This window comes from Carya illinoinensis, chromosome 8 (genome assembly GCF_018687715.1).
Source record: "Carya illinoinensis cultivar Pawnee chromosome 8, C.illinoinensisPawnee_v1, whole genome shotgun sequence".
In the NCBI taxonomy this organism is placed as follows: Eukaryota; Viridiplantae; Streptophyta; class Magnoliopsida; order Fagales; family Juglandaceae; genus Carya; species Carya illinoinensis.
The window spans coordinates 21,901,886-21,907,372 of NC_056759.1; the positions used below are offsets into that span (position 1 = coordinate 21,901,886).

The following is a 5,487-nucleotide window of genomic DNA, read 5'->3' on the forward strand; positions in this document are numbered from 1 at the left end:
TGGATTTTAAAACGGGGATGATACAGTTACTCCCTACTTTTCATGGCTTGGAAAATGAAAATCCATATGTGCACATCAGGGAGTTTGAGGAAGTAGTTGCAACTTTTCATAGTCAAAATGCAACTGATGACATTGTGAGACTTAAGTTCTTTCCTTTCTCTTTGAAGGATAGAGCTAAGAGTTGGCTATACTCATTGAGACCACGATCTATTGGGTCATAGAATGAGATGACTCAGGTCTATTTTAATAAATACTTTCCGCAACATAAGATCAATGCTTTAAAAAGGCAAATCTCCACCTTTGCACAAAAGGATAGTGAAACTTTGTATCAGTCCTGGAAGAGATTTAAGGAGCTATTGAGTATGTGTCCTCACCATAGGTATGAGAATTGGCGCTTAGTGAGCTATTTTTATGAGGGACTTACACCTAGAGAGCGTCAATTTGTGGAGATGATGTGTAATGGTGTGTTCTTACAGAAAGATCCTGATGAGGCCATAGAATATCTCAATGAGCTTGCTAAAAAAGCTCACACTTGGACTGGACCTAGTGCTACTGAGAGCACAAATAGGTCACGACCTGCAGGAAACCTAAATGGTGGTGAAATTTACTATCTCAGGGAAGAGGATAACCTAAAGGCTAAGGTTGAGATGCTCACTAGGGAGCTAGAGGTGTTGAAGAATAAAGACTTAAAGCCAACACAAGTGGCTAATTATGTAGAGTCTCTTGGACCATGTTTTGTGTGTGGCGGGGTAGATCACCTTGCCTAAGAGTGTCCCACATTTACTGAGATGAGGGAGATGTATGAGGAACAATGTAATGCCTTAGGTATGTACAAGAAGCCTTTTACACCTTTCTCTGATACCTATAATCCGGGGTGGCATAATCACCCCAATTTTAGCTGGAAGTCTGAAAACCAGCCACCTGTACAACCCACTAGATCATATCCTGCACCATATCTTGCACCTTCATCTTCTAGGATCCCCTTAGAAGATACTTTACATGCTTTTATTGAGACACAAAGTAAAATTAATCAAAAGTTTGAATATTTGATTATGCAGGTTATTGAAGAAAACAAAGAGACAAAGAGTCATATATCCAAGATCATGAGCTCCTTGAGTGTGAATGAGCATGGCAAGTTTCCTTCTCAAGCTCAATCCGCACCCCAAGGTCAGCATATGGCACAAAAAAATTTGAAAGAGGTCAATGCCATTGTGACAAGAAGTGGTAAGTCCTTACACATCCCAACAACTAATAAGCTAGAGGATGTTGAAGAGGAACAAAGCAATGATAGTACCGAGTTCCCCAAGGAAGCCGAGGTAATCAAGAGTCTAGTTAAGGTATCATTTCCTCAAGTTTTAAAATCCGGTATGCAAACTTTGGATTCTATTAATGAAATCTTGGAGAACCTTAGACAGGTAAAGATTAACCTTCCTCTTTTGCATGTTATTAAACAAGTTTCCACTTATGCAAAAGTTCTTAAAGATTTGTGTACAGTTAAGAGGAAGCACCATGTTAAGAAGACAACATTTCTGACAGAGCAAGTTAGTGCTCTAATTGAGCAACGAATTCCTCCTAAGTATAAGGATCCTGGTTGTCCAACAATTGCATGTAGTATTGGGAATCATGAGTTTGGACAAGCCTTGCTAGATTTAGGAGCTAGTGTTAATTTGATGCCTTATTCCATTTATTTGCAGCTTGGTTTGGGTGAAATTAAGCCTACTTCTATTGTGTTTCAGTTGGCTGATCGTTCAGTTAAGAAACTGAAAGGGATAGTTGATGATGTTTTGATCCAAATTGACAAGTTTTATTATCCTATTGATTTCTTAATTTTGGACACTCAATCAGTTGTTGAGTCTAACTCTAAGGTTCCTCTCATATTAGGTAGACATTTCCTTGCTACGGCTAATGCACTTATAAATTATAGGAATGGGTTGATGAAGCTATCTTTTGGAAACATAACCATGGAGGTCAACATTTTCCATATTGAGAAACAACCAACAGATGACAAGTGCCACCAAACGTACATGATTGACGCACTCATAGACAAGAGAGTTCACACAACTCATGATTTTAATCCCCTTGAATATTCCCTTGTGAATTTTGAGTTTGATACTATTAGTGATTCATCTGATGTTTTTGATATTTGTGGTGTTTTTAATGAAACTCAGGATTATGGCACACAGGCTTGGCAACAGAAATTTGAGGAGTTGCCTAAGAAAGATGGAAAACATATTCCTGTAAGTATGAAGCACCAAGAGTTAAATTGAAACCCTTGCCTAAGTCTAAAGTCTATAAGGTTAAAATGAAAGCGTTTCATAATAAAAATATTCTTAGGAAGAGGTTTGAGCCTAATGACCAAGTAGACTGATATGATTTTGGACTTCACAAACACCAAGGAAAACTTCGGTTTAGGTGGACTGGCCCCTTTGTAGTGAAAAATATTTTTAAAAATGGGACAGTAGAAATAGAAGATTCTAAGGATAGTCGGATCTTTAAAGTAAATGGTCAACGCCTTAAAGTGTTAATTGATAGGCAAGTTCCGGAAGTGGAAGACATTCCACTTGTGGATCCAGTCTATCAACCTTGACCACACCACCCATGTATGTTTTTATTTATTTATTTTGTTTTGCTTTGTTTTATTTTTGTTTTCCCTTATTTTCTTTCTTTTCCTTTTTGTTTGCTGTTGTTTTGTTTGTTTTTGATTGCATGATAATTTCATTTCGTTATTTCAGGTTACCATCTTTGGTGCATAGCGAGCTACCATCGTCACTCATAAGGTGTATTCTATCATTTTTAGTTACTCCCCAGTCAATTTTAATTCTTAAACATTGAGGAAAATGTTTCATTTAAGTTGGGGGGTGGTGGTGCAAATTGAGTATTTAAAATGCTTGTTGGAACTCTGTGGCATATTTTCATGTGTCAATTTTTTTTAATTTGCATCACACGTGCATCATTTTCACATGTGTACTCATTCTCATTCATAGCCATCTTCATGAATTCACCAAACCCACCCTAATCATTTTTGCTGAAGCATTCATAGAACCCATAATGCACTTATCCAATTTTTGTGGTAAGATGGTGATTTGACACATGTAGATAGAAAACTCTTTTGCTTAAGTATTCATGTGAGTTTGGAGAGGATTGAGAGCATACAAATGCAGTAAATTGTGATAAGCGTTTATTGATCTGTTGAATTGGGCACTTCTTTTGAGAATATCATTACATGGTTTGTGATATGATGGTGGATATACTTGGGATATGACGAAGGTCAATTTAGGATTAACATTTGAGCCTTTCAAGCTATCCCTTTCCATCATAGACCCCTAGTAGCCAACTTTGAGCCAATAAACACATGTAGCCTTTTCTTTTTATATGCCCATATCATCCATGCCTCTCCACATTGGAGTATAACCTATACATTGATTTTCTTACCCTTTTTTCTTCCAAGTATATACTAGGTGTGGAATTTGCATTCTCTTTCTTTTATTTTATCATTTTCAATTATAAAAAAAAGAAGAAGACCGATAGAAAAAAAGAGAAGAGTACAAGTTGCAAAGTGTTCAATTGAGTGAGCTCCGAAAAAAAAAAGTTGGTAGAAATGAAAAGATTACAAAAGTGGCATGTGTTTGTCCATCAAATTGTTGAAAAAAGAAAGAGGAAGAAGAAGGAAAAACATTATTATTTGATGATCTGAAAAGTTGGAGAGTACATCAAGTGAGAAGTGTGGTCTATTGAGATATTTAATAAAATTCTCTTTATATGTACTTGGAAGTTTTTGAATCCTTTTCATCTTTTTTTTTTCCTATAGCCCCGAACCCAAGCCACATTACAATCTTTTGTGTTGACCGTTCTGATCCTAAGTAAGCTCTTGGAAAGACTGGTGGAAGTCTCATTTGTTAGTGTTCCTATCATAAGATCAATATTTGCTTGTTGCTTGTACATAATTGCCTAATTTTCCATGAGAGTGTGTGTACACCCATTGTCAACTCCATAGAGAGAGCCCTTACACGAAATACTATTATACCCGTGAGTTATGAAGTTGAACCTTTTGCTTGAGACGTTCTTGATGTTGCATGTATCAAGGTTAGTGGTAAGATAGTTATGGCTTGGAGAACACGCAAACACTTTGTGGATTGCTATAGGTGGATTGATCTTGATGGGTTATTGGATTCCTTAGATTGTTTTGATATGTGAATCTGGACAGTGTGACTTGATGGCCTTTATGTGTGATTTTCTTTGGTCTCTTTTGTTGTTTTGACATGAAAATTGCTAGGGACTAGCAATGAGTAAGTTGGGGGGTGTGATGAGTGTGCAAAAGTGCACTCTAAATACCCTATTATTGGACTAAAATGCTAAAATGTGAATAGAAATCATAGGAATTAATGTGTATTCTTAAATTGAGTTTCAATTTACGTTGGGATACTCCTAAACAGTTTTTTTATGTTTAATTTTAGAGTTTATAAAAGAGCAAATCAAGCCCAGTCAAATTCAAAGGAGGACATTCATGGGGTTTGAGAGAAATTTGGAAGAAAAGAAAAAGAAAAAAAATCACAAAATGAAACCACAAGAAGTCCAAGTCCAAAATTCACTATGAGACAGTCTGAACATACTTTAATCTTTTGACTGTATCTTTTTACTTACATATCATATTTATGCGATTTTTGATGCATTAGAAAGCTATCTTAAAGGGATATTACTTTTTCTCTAATAAGAATTTTCAAATTTGAACTCCTGAAGGGCGTACGTGGCTGCCAAGATAAGTCCTAAAATTTAGGCAATTTTTTTTATGCAAAAATTAAGAGGACATTAGGGTTTCTTTCCTACCCTATATAAGCATATCATTAGCACGAAATAGAGGGGGGAGGAGAGGCACAAGAGGCAGATTTGAAGATAGGAGAAAATCACTTTCATGGCCACCGTTCGCTTCAGTTTTCTCTAGAGATTTTTGTTGTCCAGTATATTTATGGGTAACTAAATTCTCAAGTAGGGCTAAGGATAAACTTGCACATTAGATGGTATTTTTAATTTATGTATTTGATCTTCAATTACTAAAACTTTTTTGTTTTATCGTTCTTAATTCATCGTTGATGTTTTCTTCTCCGAATAATCATAGAATTTATTCTGTTTATGGATTCAGTCATGCTTTTTCTATTGAATGGATTAGTTCTTTGATTATGTTTGGATCAATTATTTATATATATTGATTTAGTTCTTTGCTGCAATATTGTTCCCTGAGTATATTGTCGTCGCTGAATTTTCTAAATAGGGATAATAATTTACGTATTTTAAAACTGGTGAATGATTTTTCGAAAGGTTACATTTGGGTTAATTTTGGTTTGTAAATCTATACCTTCCTATTGGGAATTTCGAGAATTGAGTTCCCAATTGAGTTATCCAATGAATTAAGAATAATTAAAATACCAGATTTGTGCAAGGGATTCCCGATGCTCTACTGTTCTTCAAATTTGAGTACTTTTTTCGTTAATC

At 35.6% G+C, this 5,487-nt stretch overlaps 1 non-coding gene across 1 annotated transcript; it reads right to left on the reverse strand.

The window, feature by feature from the left end:
* Positions 1-274: 274 nt before the first annotated feature.
* LOC122274821 lies at positions 275-382 on the reverse strand. Its single transcript, XR_006228365.1, has one exon. It is a non-coding gene; the product is annotated as a small nucleolar RNA R71 (small nucleolar RNA).
* Between the last annotated feature and the right edge of the window lie 5,105 nt (positions 383-5,487).